This window comes from Phascolarctos cinereus, unplaced genomic scaffold, assembly GCF_003287225.1.
Source record: "Phascolarctos cinereus isolate Bilbo 61053 unplaced genomic scaffold, phaCin_HiC Scaffold_9;HRSCAF=440, whole genome shotgun sequence".
Classification (NCBI taxonomy): domain Eukaryota; kingdom Metazoa; phylum Chordata; class Mammalia; order Diprotodontia; family Phascolarctidae; genus Phascolarctos; species Phascolarctos cinereus.
The window spans coordinates 27,029,262-27,047,867 of NW_027556402.1; the positions used below are offsets into that span (position 1 = coordinate 27,029,262).

The 18,606-nt window shown below is 38.0% G+C and overlaps 1 pseudogene; it reads left to right on the plus strand.

Moving 5' to 3' along the window:
• The first annotated feature begins 14,064 nt into the window (after positions 1-14,064).
• LOC144455419 (ribonuclease H1 pseudogene) lies at positions 14,065-14,599 on the plus strand (annotated as a pseudogene).
• Positions 14,600-18,606: the final 4,007 nt, after the last annotated feature.

Below are 18,606 nucleotides of genomic sequence, written 5' to 3' on the forward strand. Positions count from 1 at the left end.
GTGTATGTATGTGCAATTGTGTGTATATGTTTTTGTGTATCTGTGTGTACATGTGCGTGTTGGTGTGCATGTGTGTGTTGAGGACTGAGAGATACCACTCGCTGCCAAGAATTTTGGAGTGGAACCATTCCCAAGTCGACATCCTTCTTCAAATGCAGCAATTTGGAGACCTTGTGAGTTCATAGTAGTTTCTTTCTTTATACATTGAATATTTTGCAGCTACCTAGGGTGAAGAATTTTACCATATGTTCCCCAGTCCCTCCTGGGCACAGCACATTCAAGTAGGGTATCACTTTGAGGCCTGTTAGCACAGTGGGTTAAAATGTGGTGTTAATGGGCCAGTTAGCACAGTGGGTTAGAATGTGGTGTTAATGAGGCCAAGGTCAAAGGTTTGATCCACATATAAGGCAGTCAGCCATGCACAGAGGAAACTTTGATCCATGGATAGATTATGTCCTGCACCTAACCAGGGACCACCCTAGTTCAGCTCCGTATCACCTGGCCCATTACCGAAGAAGCTATTGCCTCATAAATGATCTCCCTAGACCAAATCTTGTACCACAACAACCCATATTTCACACAATCGCCAAAGCAATTTTCCTAAATAACAAATCTGACCATGTTATTCCCCTACTCAATAAAGTCCAGTGGCTCCCTATTGCCTCTCAGAGCAGATAAAACTTGTCTGACATTGAATAGCCATCAAAACCTGGTGCAAACTGGCCTTTCTAATCTTATCACGAATTATACCTTTTCACGTATACCATGGTTCGAGCAAACTAGCCTTTCTTGTGGAGGAAACACCATTTCTTTGCCTTTGCACTGGCTGTGCCCATGCCTGCAATTCATTTCCTCTTCAATTTGGTCTCTAGTTTCTTTCAAGTTTCTAGTTTCTTGCAAGACTTAGTTCAAGTGACAACTTCTCTAGGAAACCTTTCCTGATTTCCCCCATCAAAACACCCTGTATTTATTTTGTATCTATCTATAGATAGATATGTTGCCTCTGCCAATAAAATATAGCAGAGGTGTGTTGGAAATAACTCCTACAAGCTTGCAAGAGCTGATTGTTAAATTTTCAGGGTTAACAGTTAAACTGCAAAAATCAGTGAATGCTACAAACCAGGGCTTGTTTTATTGTTTTGTTTTTGTCTATAATCAAGAATGTAACGAAGAAAATGTGAAAAATGCAGATAAGACTTAAAAGTGTGTCATACCTACATTTTTGGGAGGGAAACCAGGCTATTAAACATTTACCAACACACCCATGTATGTAAATCCTCTGAGGACAAGAATTGTTTCACTTCTATTGAATGATTACAAATATGACTCAAAGGAAATTGAGTATGAATACATTGATGGATCACTGAAAATTCAACCCCATGACATTGAATCTAATAAAGGATATACTACCTCAAAATCTTACTAACTAAATTAATTGTCACATCTTTTACAACAGCACATAATTAAAGGGAGAAGATGTGCATTTTGCTTCAGGATGCAGACAGTATAGGAGCAGATATAGAAATAGGTCCAAAAGGGGAGTAACTTCTTCATCCAGGTTTTCTCAATAGTGTGTTAGAAGAAAGTACAAGACTGAGGGCAAGGTATCATCATCTTCAGCAATCTCTCTAACTTCTAACTTCTTCTAACTGAAAAAGACAAGATCTGAAAAAGAAACAGTAGTAAACTCATATCCACATATACCTACACTTAAGTGCACAGAGTTTAGGTACCAAAAAAGAGGAAATAGGAATCATTATATAATCAAGCACATTTGACCTTCATAGTTGTTCTGAGACTTTATGGAATGAAACCCATGACTAGAATCTGTCTCAGGATGGTTATATTTTATTCAAAAGAAATAGGATGGGTAAGAAGGGAGAGGTAGCATTTCATATTAAAATCATTTCATATTTATATTATCATTCATCATAAATCTCATATGAAAAAATATGAGAGAGAATGAAAAGTATTTGGGTGAAAATCAATGGAGGGACAAAGAGAAGCGATTTTGTCATGGTGTCATTACTGTCTACAACAGACCACCTGGACAGAAAGAGAAAATAGATGAGATGTTTGCAAAAGGAAAATTCCAAAGTATCGATGACAATGAGTATTCAAGTATCAACAACCATAAACAGGATTGCTCCAGATTACTAATAATATGAGAAATGAAAATAAATATAAGCTTGAAGCATCACCTCACACCTAGAAAACTGGCAGATAAATACAAGATGGGAGGAAAATCAATGTCAGAGGGACTGTGGAAAAACAGGCTCACTAACACTCTTAATAAAACTGTGAATTGTCCAACCATTATGGAATATAATTTGGAATTAGGTGGGGAAAGCAAATAAGCTTTTCATATCTTTAGAACCATAAATCCTAAAGCTAGGCATATAACCCAACCCCAAGAAGGTTTAAATGAGAAAGGCCCCACATATACAAAATATTTGTGCTAAGAATAACCTCAAAACAAAATAAGTAATTGTTTCATTGTTTTTCGGCTTGTATCACTTATCATATGAAAGATCTCAAAAATTCCCAACTGCTTTTAAATTTGCATCACTTCCAAGATAGATTTTTTTTCCCCTGTACTGTCCAGCATTAATAGATTAATGGATCAGGTCCAGCTGCTCTTCCCAACCTCATCTTCTTAAATGCCATTGCTGATTTCTAACTTAGTTCCTCAGGTACAAAGGCAATCAGATAACAGTATCATAGATCTGGAGCCAGATTACCTTAGAGGTAATCTTGTACAGCCCTGTATAGATAAGGAAACTGAGTCTCATAGATTAGTAGTAATCAGCCTAGGCATGATTTGTCTTGCCCTTTACAGATGCTTCTCTAGCTACCAGGGGTAACCTTGGCTACAGAGCTGCCTGCTGTCCCAGGATGCTGTCAAGGTAGCCTTCCAAGGGATTCATGAAGTCCTTAACACAGCAGGGGGAAAAAAGTTTGGCCAAAGGTGTTCTCTCCAAAAGTAGGATGAGGTGGACTGTATACACTGGCCTTCTCCATCAAGCCCCAGAAACCTTTTCACCCTAGGAGATCATTTCAGCCCTGGAGTTCATGCCTCCAAAAATACCCTTTGCCCCTGCTACCCCTCCTTCTGATTAAATGGCTCCTTCCAGAACCACCACTTAAGGAGGGCACCCAGGCCAGCAATCTCTTATTCCTCATCAGGCTGCAATCCAGACTTCTCACATGCCCCCTTGCTAGGTATTTTCCTTATTCTCCCCCACCGTCTTTTCATAATTTCTTCTATGTTCTGTCATCAGAATGAAGTACCTTGAGGTCAGGGAATGTCTTTTTCTACTCTTATTTGTATTCCTAGCACTTAGGACAGGGTCTGGTACATAGTAAGTGCTTAATAAATGCTTGTTGACTGACTAGTAATAGTTGCTAGCATTTATATAGTGTTTTAAGGTTTGCAAAGCATTTTGCAAATATTATTTAATTTTATCCTCACAACAACTCTGAGAGAGAGTTGGGTTAGCAAGTGATTTTCTCAAAGTCACAAAGGTAGTAAACAGCAGAGTGGGGGGGTTTTATTTAGTTGCCCTGCCCTCAAATTTAGCCCTTTTCTCATTGCAACCTCATGTGCAGCCATTGTTCTACTGCCCATGATGAAAACATGTCACTAAAAGAACAGCAAGTGTGTTCCATTTTGTCGGTTCTCCTGTGCGCATCTACAAACACTCTCGCGATGATTTGATGCAGCCACGTCTTCTGCTAAGCTCTCTACAGGCTCCTTTTCTTCTTGACAGTTTTACATTGTTTTGGGAGGCAGTACCGCTCATAGTCTCCCATCACTCTCCTGCAATGTTTGGTGAATGAATCTGAATTCTAAGTCAATGTTGATACTTTGTTAGGTTGGTTTGGTAAAGGGATTCATTTGATGGCTGAAAAGGTTTCCAGGTTTGGTTCTCGTTTGTTTATTGTTTTCTCATTGTATCAACTTCTTTGTATCAGTTAAAGGAATCCAGGGGCAGCTAGGTGGCACAGTGGATAGAGTACTGGTGGTGGATTTAGGAGGACCTGAGTCCAAATCCAGCCTCAGACATATAACACTTACTAGCCATGTGACCCTGGGCAAGTCATTTAACCCCATCGTCTGGCACCCCCCCGCCAAGAAAAAGGAATCTGGGAAATGAGGAAAATCAGACTAGATGTCTTTACTTTTGTCCATTTACCTTTTTTTTTCCCCAGAAGGGTTTTTATTTCTGCTGGGCAATGGGGTTAAGTGATTTACCCATGATCACACAGCTAGTAAGTGTTGTGTGTCTGAGGCCGGATTGGAACTCAGGTCCTCCTGACTCCAGGGCCAGTTCTCTATCTACTGTGCCGCTAGCTGCCCCGATAGAAGCTATTTTTAAGCGTTGGGTTGGAATTGCTACAATTACATCTGGAGTCTTCTGATACTTACTCTTTCTTTGGATGTGGTACTTACATTGACCTAATCTTTCACTATTAGGTGGAGTTTACACAGACTTCTTTCTAAAATGACTGATTTTAACCCATAACTAATGCTTTCCTAGCTGTTAAAATGCCATTAACTTCACATGATGTGTGGTAGTTTAGTTCCCATATAGGCCATCAGCTCTGTAAGGGCAGGAGCTCTTCTTATCCAAGTTTTGTACCTCCCCAGGATCTTCACACAGCCGTCCGAATACAGCAGATTGTCATTGTTGCTCTCTGTTACCAGTGCTACTCTGCTCTCTTCTGGAAGAAAGTACTCATGCTCTACAGAAGTGAGACAAGCCCTTCATGTCTCGCTTCTAAATCTTGAGCATATTTCCAAACACGGTTTTCTCTGTCCTCTCTTGTGCCTGCTTTCACACTGAAGGCACTGAGAGTGAGTAGAGACTTAGGGGAAAGAAGGAGGAAATAAGTATTTATACAGTGACTGCTACGTACTAGGCACTGTGCTAAGTGCTTTTTACGAATATCTCATTTAATCCTCCCTTGGGCTTAATTATTATATTTATGCTAATGACTCCCTGATCTAGCCCCAGTCTTTCTTATGATGCTATTGTAATCCCCATTTTACAGTTGAGGAAACTGAGGCAAACAGAGGTTAAGTGAATTGCCCAGAGTTACACAGATAGTAAGTCTCTGTGGCCATGTTTGAATTCAAGTCTTCCTGACCTTAGGCCTGGTGCTCTATCCACTGGACCCCCAAACTTAAATAATAAGATTTTGTCAAATTTGTAATAATATTTCTCAACTTTATCTTCTGCCATGAATGTTGGCATACAAATGCAGTGGTCTGTTTGCTTATACTCAATGAGAAAGAGAGGGAGAGAGGGAGAGAGAGAGAGAGAGAGAGAGAGAGAGAGAGAGAGAGAGAGAGAGAGAGAGAGAGAGAAGGGAGAGACACAGAGAGAGAGAGAGAGAGAGAGAGAGAGAGAGAGAGACAGAGAGACAGAGAGAGACAGAGAGACGGAGAGAGACAGAGAGAGGGAGAGAGAGAGGGAGAGAGAGAGGGAGAGAGAGAGAGATGATGATGATGATGATGATGATGATGATGATGATGATGAAACCAATTCCACCAAATCCTTTATTTTATTCTCCGAGGAGAATCTGTGAGTCATTCTTTCATTTTACTTTGACCACTCTATCTAATCTTATTTAATTTATAATGAGAGTGTCAATATAAATTTGGTCAATTTCCCTTGCTAGTGTGTCAACTCATGGGTCGTTATATTAAGATTGTAGCTAAGAAAGGTACATTGACAATCAAATTAAAAGTATGTGATCCTCGTCAACCTCCTTCCCACCTACCATCTTTTTCTGATGGATTGCCAGCATCACTAAGGAGAGCCATGGATCACATCACTTTTTTTTTTGAGATGGAACCTGTGATTTCATCAGCAAATGAAACTCCCGTTGAGGAAACTCTCTACCATCACAACATCTTCTGCAACTCTAGGGAATGAAAAGTAAAGTGACTTACCTAGGGTCTCACAACCAGAATGTATCAGTTCTTCCTTCTTCCAATGTCAACTTTTTATCCGTCATACTATGTTGTCTGAGCCAGAATATTCAAAAAATAACCATCTTGACCCATTAGCCCTGGTGATGAATCTTTCCTTACTTAACAAAACTTCTTTAGTCAACAGAAATATATTCTGTTGTCAAGCTTGTAAGTCAACCTTTATAGTTTTTGGCAACAGAATAACAGGACATTTGTGGATAAGATACTTGTATAATAAGAAGCTGAAAAAGAAGTAGTAGGAGCAACCTTCAGTCTGAGGCTGAATCCAGACTCAGTCTTCTATGCCAATGCTCCAAACTTCACCAGCCATGCCAAAAGAGGATTAGATCCCAGGACAAGCTTAGCTCCTTCTGCCCTTCCACTTGGGCCTATGAGCTTCATTGTTCATCTGCTACCCATCTCACCCTTGTAGCTTCTCCTGTTTCTTTCATTATCAATGACCATTTAGGAGAAAACAATCCCCATCCCATCTACCATTTTCTTATTCTCACTCTCCTTTTCTCTGCCCTACTTGTATGTCATAGAAATCATGCCCATTTAATTCACTATGACCTCTAAAATTCTCATTTGTTGGTGAATAAACTTCCCTTTATCTTGAACTACATCTCAAACTCTTTCCATCTGTTAGCCTTTCACTGAGGGTGGATCACACTGCATCCTGAGCTATCTTCTCCAAAACTGTCTGCACCTTCTTTCACATCTCCTGATGCAAAGACCTTAAAGAGAGATTTGGGATACTCCTTGTATGACACTGTCACCTTCTGACTTCATTTCCTTTATGTTGCAACCTTCCCTTCTTTGATGTCCACTCAAACTCATTTTTCATGCAATGCAAATTTATTTGCACATATTCTAATATTCCAATGGACCTATAATGTGGGTACCTAATTACAACAATGCAGATCACAACTCACTCATTGTTGACTCTTTTTCATGGCTTCCCATATATCTGCCTCATGGAGCATTGCCAATGTGTTCTGAGCATGCCTTGTATTCTCTTGAAATTGTGTGGTTTTCTATGGAACACACATTGCTTTCACATAATTCTTCATATATGAGTGGTCCATGTTTTTCTATTCCTATGCTCATTTCTTTTTTTTTTTTAGTAAGCATAAGTAATTTATTTTTAAACAATCATTTTAACATGAAACTATACAAATGAGATTTGGACAAACATGGATCCACATTTGTCATAACACAGATGGCAAAGGACAAAGTATAAACAAAGCAAACTAAATTGGCTCCTATATAAAGTTTGACACAATTGTTTATTATATACTTAAAACCTTTTACAAATAATCATCTCAAATAAATAGCAGGCCACTCTCCACTCAATGTTGTCATGCTGGAAAAAAAAGTTGTTGAAGCATCTGCCCCTGGTTTTTTTTTTTCCAGATCTTATTTTAGTATGGTTGGTACTTGTTTTTAGTGATTACCATCCCCAAGGGAAGTTTTGGAAATCTACTTTGTTAGCCAAGGATGTGACACCCATTACCACGTCATCCACCAGCTGTAACACCCCTCTTTCCTTGTTGCTGTTGCTGAATTTATATCTGCTTGGGTTGTGTAACTTTCATTTCAAACTTCCCAGAACCAATTGGATATCTGCTTTTAAATAATTAATTTACTCATTTTTCATTTGTTATGTGATAAAAGAGAATTTTTTTTATTCATTTGTTTTTGTTTCTCCAAAAACTACAAAATATTTTTTATTTGTCCTTTAGATATACTTGGGTTCAGTTAATCACAAAAAAATGTTCTCCTTTGGGGCAGTACTTTTCCTTTTAAATTGTTTTCCCTTTAAAGTTGAGAGTTATTTAATAACCAGCTTTCAAGAAAAAAATGTAACCATGACAAACTTTTGTTTACTCTGAATTATTCAGATTTTTTCCATCTTTTTCTTAAGTCTTAAAATCAACAACACAATAAGTCAAGCCCTGACTTCTAGCACGTGCTGATTTCTAAGGTGCAAATGTTCACACTGAAAATCTGATACTTGACTTTTGAAAGCTGGTACAAGCTGGCTGTAGCACACAACTGGGAGGAACTTGTCATCTAATTTAAATTCTGTAAGTGTCAGGACCTTCTCAACACTGGCAGAATTTCTAGCCACTCCAAATCAGGAATGATATGAATATACATCATTCCTGCTCGGGTCCAAGCCTTCCATGAAACTGTCATCTTGCTTGTTCCTTGCTCATGCTTTTGGGGCCCCTCAGCAAACTCTTCCATGTTGCTCATTCATGTCATCCACAGAAGCAGGTTTATTAGCTGAAGATAGTTAGCAAGGAGTCACGGCAGCAGGGCATTGCATGTGGCCAGATGTAGATGTAAAATGGTGTTCACAGAGCATGGTCATACATTTCTCTGATTACTTTCACTACATCCCTTCTCCTATGCAATTCTTCTTTTGTAGTATTTTACATACGTGCAATAAAAGGTGCTTAATACGTATTTAATTAACTTCTGTGATCGGCAGGGTAAACAAATTATCTAGACAGGGAGAACAATTAGGAACCTATTGTATTGGCATCAGTGGAAATGGAAAAGATGGGAGAAAATACAAGCGAGAGGCATCCTCATTAAGACCTCACACCCCTGTGTTGCTATTACATCCCATAACTTCCTCCCCGTGCCCAACCTCCCTCTTTTCTCAACTGCTTAAGCCCTTGGCTTGCCATGTTCCTCTCCTGTCCTCACACTCGGGAATCTCAGTTTCCATGCTGATGCTCCCTTAAATTCTCTGACATTCTAAATCCTCAACCTCCTTAAATATTAAGACCTGTTCTTTGAGTCCACCTTAGCCACACATAAGGATAGTCAAATATTGGATATCACCATTAATTTAAAATATTCCATTTCCTCATTCAAGTACTTCAATATACTTCTATCTGATTATAACACAGCATTTCATCTCTACTTATACCTCAACTCTCTCTCATAGCTCAGCTAGGTGGCTTGGTGGATAGAATAGTGGACCTGGAGTCAGAAATATTTGAGTTCTAATCCAGTCTCAGAAACTTAATAACTGTGTGACCCTGAACAAGTCACTTAACCTCTGCACAATCAGTTTCCTCAGCTGTAAAATGAGCATAATAACAGCACCTACCTCCCAGGGTTGTTGTCAGGATCAAATGAGATATTTATAAAGCACTTAGAAGCTTCTGGAACTTTATTAGTGCTTTTTTTTTCCTGCCTGCCTTTTCAGATTCTTTGCCCTCATTGAAATCTCTAATCCCTCTATCCCTCAGTACTTTCTCATTACCCCTGCTTTGATTTCTTTCTACAGTCTCCACACTATAGTAAGCCCCTTCAATGCTACCGCGTCCTCTACTTTCAAATCCCTTGTCCTCTTGACTTGGCAGTGATACTTCCTTACTGAACTTCATTCCTTGACTTGCACTATCCACCTTCTTCCTTTCATTGCTGCTAAATGGAGTCAGAGGAAATCTTTCTAGTTTACAAATTCAAGTTATGTGACTTCAAATGGGTTTTCACTACAGCAAGGCAATCCCTTTATTACTTCCTAATTGATTGTCTATATCATCCCACACAGAAGCTTTTCTAAAACATCTCTCTTCAAGCCTCCCACATCTTTCCCCACCCTCTCTCTCTCTCAGATGATGACCTTATATCATATTGTATTGGGAAAACTGAATCCTTAAACTGCCTCTTCTCTCCACTTTAATGTAAAAACCCTTGACAACTTAGCCCTCCCTCTCCTATTTTCCTTTAGTTACTCTGTAAGTGATTTTAATTCTGTCCCTTCTTCAGCCCATTGAAATTTCAGTCATTACATACACACCCCATAATCCTCAACCTCTTCCTATATTATTGGTTCCTTCCCTCTTATTTACCATAACAACCTCTACACTGCTTTCTATATTATGTACTCTCTCTGCTGGTAATCTCATCACTCTTGGGTTTAATAATTATATTTATGCTAATGACTCCCTGATCTAGTCCCAGTCTCTTCTCTGAACTTCATCCCTGCATTTCTGATGGGTATATTGGACATTTCAAACTAGCTGTTCTGCAGACATCTCAAACTTAGCATGTCCAAAGCAGAACCCATTATCTTTCTTCTAAAATCCAGCTCTCTTGTAACGTGGCTAATTTCTGTTAAAAAAGGAGCACCATTCTTCCAGCTTCCCATGTTTAGCATTATCCTTTACTCTTCATTTTGCTTCACCTCACATATCTTATCAATGGCAATAGCTATGGTTCCTACCTTCACAATATTTCTCACACCTGAACATTTCTCTCTACTCACACAGATGTCACATTCAGACACCTCTCACTTCTCACCTAGATTATTACAACCTCCTAATTGGTCTCCCTACCTCGTCTCTCTCAATTTCAATCTATCCTCCATACTGCTGCCAACATGTTTTTGTTTAAGTACAAGTCTAACCACATCACACACACACACACACACACACACACACACACACACACACACACACCTCAATCAACTGCAGTAACTTCATATTGCATCTAGAATGAACTATGAACTCCTATGTTTAGGTTTAAAAACTATTTCCAACCTGGCCCCAAGCTATTTATTCATTTTCATTGTAAATTCTCCCCCCCGATCCAAAGAAGAACAACAATAAAAATTAAACAAACAAAAGACTGGGTTTCTCTGTTCCTCACGTGAAATTCCATATTCTGTCTCTGTGCCTTTCCACTGGCCATCCAAGATATATGGAATGTGATCTCTCCTCACTTCTGTCTCATAGGATTCTTTTCTTCCTTCAAGACTCAGCTCAACCAATACCTTCTATATGAAACCTTTTCTGATTTCCTCAAATAGTGTTGTCCTTACATTCAAACTACCTTGTATTTAACTACTTATTTGTCTATTCTTTCTAGAGTTATTTTCTACATACTTATATACATACGTGTGGTCTCTCCCATTAGATTGCAATCTCTTTGCAATAAGGAATTTTTCATTTATTATATTCGCAAACAAGTGGAAATGACAAGTAAATAGAACAGTGACTTGCACAAAGTATACACTTAATAAGTACCTGACCATTAATGGATTTAAGGTACATCAACTGCTAGAGAGGAAGGCTAGGCATGCAGTGTCATGGATGTAAGAGACAGATTTCCATTAGGTCTAGTAGATGGAAAGAGTGTAAAAAGGACAGGTGCAGAATGAAGGGACTTTTAAACAATAGAACTGGAGAGGCAGCTGGGTGGCACAGTGGATAGAGCACTGGCCCTAGACCTAAGTTCAAATCCAGCCTCATACACTTACTAGCTGTGTGACCCTGGGAAATTCATTTACCCCATTTGCTTCAATCAGTAAACAAACTACCAAAAAGAACTGTAAGGGACATAGTAGAACACTTGGGCAGGGTTGAAATGGGACATGTGAAAAAATAAGGTTGAGGAGGATAGAAGTTGGGTTTGTTCTCTGTAGTAATAGTGATTGATTAATATGGGGGGGGGAGAAACAGGATGTGGGAGATTGTTATCTACTGAGGAAATAGTGGGTAGCAGATGAATAGTAAATCTCAGGTTATAGTAGGGCTATTGGTGCTAGCAAAGGGCTAGAGGCGTAAGGCCTCCCACTTGGTATGTCTGTGTAGTAGAGGTGGGTGGTGCTGCATCTAGGTCCACTGGAGCAGAGAACACATTGTTGGGTGTGAAACTGGGTTATCTCTACCTTGTTGCTCCTCAAGAGTGACTTAGGAAAGGGCAAAGCAATTTCTGGTAGTGATGGTGGTTAGAAGGCAGCAGATGGCCTTGGTATAAAATTAAACATGTTAAAGGATGTGCTTAGTATTGATGCTTTTCTGTATTTGTTGTCTATGCCCTAGCCCTAGGTCTATTTCTGTCAAGGTGCCATATATAATTGAAAATATGTTTATGTTTTATTCCTTTTCAGTAATCATCAGAGATCTATCATATCTAAGTTTTCTGAATTTCTAAGCAGACTTAACTTTTTATTTATCTTTTTATTAGATTTGCCTAGGTCTCAAAAGGACTCACTAAGATCCTCCTAATTTTTTTGCCATCTATCTCTCTCTATAAGTACTTTGTCTTTCCTTAGATGTAGTTATAACAATGTACTATTTGTCTGGGAGGAAGTGAACTAGCTAAATTTATTGACTTTATGTTAATTCACTTTTATGTATTAAATCATACAACTTTTTACATATTAAATTTTTAAATATGTGATATAGCCTGACTTCTAACCAACATGGCTGCCTGAACAGGAGGCAGATCACCCAGTTTGCTTATATCTATTCCAGCATCCCCAAAGTTTACACTAGACTAATGATCAATAAATCCATTAAAGACTATAGTAACTTCATCTATCCAAGAACTACATAAGAGTTCAGCCAGAAATTAGAATGCGACAGAAAAGGGGGGTGCCAGCAAATCTAACCTCTAAGAAGAGAGGTCTCAACATAACCAGAAGATGGCCAGGGAAATGTATAGTCTCGAAGGCACTGCTTTGTTTATTGAAACAAAATGAGTGAACTGCTTCCCCACCCCCAACAAAGTAGGGAACCTTGGAAGTGATAAGAAGAGGCAGCAGGTACTACTGTGTAGCAGTAGACCAGGGTACCCTAGATCTAGAGTCCTCATGGTGCCAGCACCCTGTCCTGAGGGGGCAGAGACAACCCTGGGCTCTGTCCTATCCTATTCCAACACCTTTATCATTGATTTGAATGAAGTGGTAGAACATATGTTTATAAGATTTGTATATGACGCAGAATTATAAAGGATATATGCTCTCTTTTGTTGTCCTCCTCAGCTCTTTTGGATTCAATTATTTCTATGATAATGACTCCCTGATATGGCCCCAGTCTCTTCTCTGAATTTTATCTTGTCTTTCTGATAGCGATCCCTCAGAGTGTCAGGTCCCTCCGAACATCTTTGCTTTTTGTCTGATAGGCACAGGAACTCTGGGAGAGACAGCACTTCCCAGAGCCCTGGATATAGTTCCATCCCAGCCCTCACAGTCATCATCCAGAGAAGCCGCTCCTGTGGAAAAAGGGCCAGCAGTCCTTACCAACTGAAAACCAACACATCAGACAAGTAAGCCAGCATAGCTGAAGGAGCAAGAAATTCTGATGAAAGACGGGAGGTAGAATGTGCCAGGCAAGTCACCCCCTTGACTACCATCCCGCCTCAGATCCTAATAGAATCAGCCCAAGATCCTGACCTCAGGAGCCTTGGGAATACCAGTATTTCCAGCCCAGTGCCATCAGCCATCATCTTGGGAAGGAGACCCCTGGAAATACAGCCTGACAACTACCCCTGTGCTTGCTGTAGCCACAGCTACTGAAGACCCAGGAAAGAAAGTTCTTGCCACCAGAATCCTTAGGACTATCAAATAATTCAACATTGCTCTCACCCTGGCAACAGAGCTCAACTTTAAAATCAGGTTTAAAGCCAAGAAATAGAGTGGAAAATGAGCAAACACCAAAAGAATAATTTGACAATAGAAATCTACTATGGTAGATCAAGACCCAAACTCAGAAAAAGAAAATGTGAAAACAGTTACAAACAAAGCCTCAAGGAAAAATTGCAAGTTGGAAACCAACCCAACAAGAAATCTGGGAATAGTTAAAGAAATAGATGAGTGGTTGAGAGGAAAAAAATAGGAAAAAATGAGACTGATTTAGGAAAATTATGAAAAGACAATTAATACCTTGGTAAAAGAGGCACAATAATGCAAAGAAAATAACACCTTAAAAAACAGAACTGGTCAAATGGTAAAAGAGGCAAAAAAAATCCACTGAAGAAAAGAACTCTTTAAAAATAGAATTGGCCAAATGGAAAAAGAGGTACAAAAGCTTCTTGAAGAAAAGAATTACATAAAATTAGAATTGCCCAAGTGGAACTTCTATGATACTTCAAGAAAGAATCTTTTGACAAAATCAAAACAATGAAAAAATAGAAGAAAATGTGAAATACCTCATAGGAGAAACAACTTACCTAGAAAATAGTTTGAGAAGAGATAATTTAAGAATTATTGGAACATTCTCTGAAGGTCAGAGCCACTTTCTTGTCCCGCTAAAACTTTGGAGAGACTGGAGATGAGTTGGAAACACAATCCAAGGAGGTGTGACTATGGTTGGCAGACTAGAGACTCTCAAAGTCAGTATGGGCAATCACACCAGGGATCAAACCTTAACACTGCATATGTTAACCATACCTGCAAAAATAGTGGAAGAGAAGGGGCACACAGAGGAATTGGTGTCTACTGGGGACCATAGAATTATCTAAACAAAAATGATACGCATTTTAGATGAAAGAAAAACCAAAGAACATCATTAGAAGCAGCTGCCAAAGGAATTAAGCAAGCAAAGACCCAAAATAAAGACAAATTTGTTGTGTTCAAAAATAACCAACTCATCACCAAAGGTGTGAATGGCTGGATTAACAACTGGAAAGAAAATGGCTGGAAAACAAGTAAAAATAAAGCTGCTATCCACAGAGACAAATGCACTAAGCTAGATAATATGACTTAGAACATGAATGTTGAGTGGAACATATGTACCTGCTCATTCAAAAATTGAAGGCAATGCTGAAGCTCAAAGATTAATTAGAGAAGCAACTAGAAAGAAGTGAGAAGACCCAATCAGTACTTGCATGTATCGAATCTTACTTTAAACTGTCACTCTCTTTAATCTTGAAATATAATCTCCAAATTATTTTCTCTTTACCTTTACCCCCTTGTGTTGGAGCTGTATCCCATGGCTATCTTTGGCCATTTTCTTCATATGCTTTCTCAGTTTTTTGATGTGTAATTTTAATTTTTATTTAATAATACAAACAAAAAAAGAAATGCATACTATAAACAACTTTAGAAATTGTTGTACATGTACTAATAATAACAGAAAGGCAGATAGCCTCAACTCTGTCAAATCCACCCGAATTCTGACTTGTTCAACTCTTACCCCAGACCACCTAGAAACCAATCTAGACTGCTTGACTGCTCACATTGCTTGGGTTAATGAGAGTTACCAACTTATCCTTTAGGTAAAATGAACTGTGAAACCAATCTTGCCATCTGCCCTAATACTGTTTTCTAGAACTTCCTGGCTTCACCACTTACTTACACTGCTTGTATGCCCTACAGTTTCCCACTGTCATCTGACCTAATTACAACCTAAAAATGTCTGCCTGCCTGGACTATGCAATTTACCCTTCTAGTACATTCTTATAACTTTTGGGACTTATAACATTTAAAACTCTTTTCATTTAACCGGCAGCTAAACTCTTTAATATGCCCCACCAAGTATGAACTTGACCATAAACTGTCTTTCTCTATTTGTTATCCCCATTGCTGAGCATAGCACTTAGAACTTAGCAGCAATAGTAGTTCAATAAACAATTTTTCATTAATTCATAATATCTGGTTTATGGCTGCCCTGACCCTTCTGATAAGCGCCATTTTTACTTTATGAAACAAACACCTCTTTTTATATTTAAGAAAAATCTTAAGGATTTGACAGAGTTAGAAAAAATCAGCAACAAGAAGGGATTTTGAGAAGAGGTCCAAAATGGGTGTTCAGTGATATTCTGATCAATGATGATGTTGAATAATTCACATTTAAAATTTATTTTTCCTTTTTTGGATAAAATGTGCTTTACTTTTATAATTCTGGATATTGGTTGCTATTAGAAGTTTGTAGAAGTTTCTTATACATTCTAGATGTCAAAGTCAATAATTAGATTGTTCTTATTTTTTAAAAAAAGAATTATTGGATTACTTGAAAGCCATGAAAAAGAAAGAGAGCCTAAACATCACTACTTCAAGAAATTATCAAGGAAAACTATTCTGATATCTTAGCTCCAAAGGTAAAATGGAAACAGAAAAAATCACCTAATCACCTCCTGAAAGACATCCCAAAATGAAAACTCTCAAGAATATTATAGCCAAATTCCAGAGCTCCCAGATCAAAGACAAAATATTGAAAGCAGACAGAAAGAAACCATTCAAGTATCATAGAGTCACAGTCAAAATCACACAATATTTAGCAACTTCTACCTTAAAAGAGTGGAAGGCTTGGAATATGATATTCTGGAAAGCAAAAGAGCTACAATTACAACCAAGCATAATCCACTCAGTAAAACTGAGTATAATCCTCCAAGGGAAAAATGATATTTAATGAAATAGAGTTCTTTCAAGCATTCCTGATGAAAAAACCAGGGCTGAATAGATAATTTGATTTTAAAATACAAGACTCAAGAGAAGTATCAAAAGGTAAACAGGAAAGGGATATCATAAGGAACTCAATAAGGTTAAACTGCTTACATTCCTACATAGAAAGATGGTACTTGTAACCCATATGAACTTTCTCATTATTAGGGCAGTTAGGAGTCTATATACATGGAGGGCACAGTGAGTTGAATATGATGAGATAATATCTTAAAATAAAATTCAGGGGTAAGAAAAGAGAATACACTGAGAGAAAGGGAAAGGGAGGAGTAGAATGTAATAAATTATCTCACATAAAAGATGCAAGAAAAATTTTTACAGTGGAGGGGAAGATGGGGGTGGTAGGAGGGAAGGAATAAACCTTACTCCCAACAGAATTGGCTCAAAGAGGGAATAACGTACATACTCAATTGGGTATAGAAATATGTCTTACCCTACAGGAAAGCAGGAGGGGAAGGGGAAAAGAGAAGGGAAGGGTGATAGAAGGGAGGGCAGATTGGAGAAAGCAGTAGTCAGAAGCACTTTTGAAAAGGACAAGGTGAAAGGAGAGAGAGAATAGAATAAATAGAGGAAAGTGAAATAGGATAGAGGGAAATAAAGTTAGCAATCATAACTGTGAAAAAATTGAGGCATATTTCTCTGACAAAGGCCTCATTTCTCAAATATATAGAGAGCTGAATCAAATTTATAAAAAATAGGAGCCATTCTCCAGTTGATAAATGATCAAATGATATGAGCAGTTTTCAGATTAAGTAATCAAAGCTATCTATAGCCATATGAGAAAGTGCTCTAAATCACTATTGATTGGAGGAATACAAATTGAAACAATTGTGAGGTACTACCCCATACCTATTAGATTGTCTAATGGGACAAAAAAGGAGAATGCCAGATGTTGGAAGGGATGTAGGAAAAAAGAGACATTAATGCATTGTTGGTAGAGTTGTGAGTTGATTCAATCATTCTTTAGAGCAATTTGGAACTATTCCCAAAGGGCTATAAAACTGTGCATATCCTTTGACTTATCAGGGCCACTACTAGGTCTGTAGCAAAAAAGAGATAAAAATCAAAAGGAAAAGGATCTATATGTATGGAAATATGTATAGCAGCTCTTTTCTGGTAGCAGGGAGTTGGAAATTGGGCAAATGCCCATCCATTGGAGAATGACTGAACAGCTTGTGCTATGTGATAGTGATGGAATATTATTGTATTGTGTAGTACTATTTCGCTATAAGACATGATGAGCAGGATGCTCTCAAAAAAACCTGGAAAGACTTACATGAGCTGATGCAAAGTGAAATGTACTGTATACAAAGTAACAGCAATATTGTAGGATGGTCAGCTGTGAATGACTTAGCATTTTCAGTAATACAATGATCCAGGATAACTCTGAAAGACTTTTGAAGAAAAAAATGCTATTCATCCCCAGAGAAAGAACTGATATTGTCTGAGTATAGATTTAAACATCCTTCTTAAATTTTCTTTATTTTTCTTGATTTATTTTGGTCTATGTTTTCTTTTACAACATGACTAATATGGAAATAACATTTTGCATGACTACACACATATAAATTTAAAAATGAATGAAACTCATCTATTTACCAAACTTCATATAAAATGAGTGAATATTGCTCCCAAAAAAAATGCCTTCTCTTTGTACTTTCCTTCCTCTACAAAGAAGAAAATGGTTAAAGAAAATGAATATGTATGTTAATGCTATTAACCTGTATCTGAAATGGTTCTTTTATTTCTGCCCTTTCTTACATCATCTATCCCAGAATCAGTTCTCTTTTTCTCACTTTCTTCCTCTCCTTTTATTCTCACTTTATGATCCACTCTCTAAAGTTGGTCTGCTTTGTTATTTCCTCCCCAATCAGCAAAGCACATGTTATTCTCTCTTTCAAATGCCTCTCTGCCCACTCTCTAGCCGCATGTTTCCCTCTTAAATTTAATGTACTTTTACTATAAATTCTGGTGTGTGTGTGTGTGTGTGTGTGTGTGTGTGTGTGTGTGTGTGTGTGTGTGTTCAACATTCTTTTGTTCCTTTGCCTGGCTTAGATAAGACTGAGTTTCAGTATATGTTTTTTCACTCTATTCTCTTCATGTTTTTATGCTTTCCTTCTCATGCACCACAATTATAAGAAATTTATTCCTTTCTACTTATTTCTTCCCCAGTGTATTCCTTTCTTCATCATTATTCTTTCTTCTTTTAAAACCAACCAAACAAGAAAACCACATCCAAGGTCCTCTATTTGTCTTTCTAATCTCTCTCTATAACCCTTGAAGACATTGGAATTCTTGAAAGTACTCTTGTCTCTTTGCTCTCTCTTAGAATGGAAGCACTTTGTCATCATTGAACATCAGTTGTTCAAATGTATTTATATTTCTAGACTTACCTCTTTTGTTTATGTTTCAA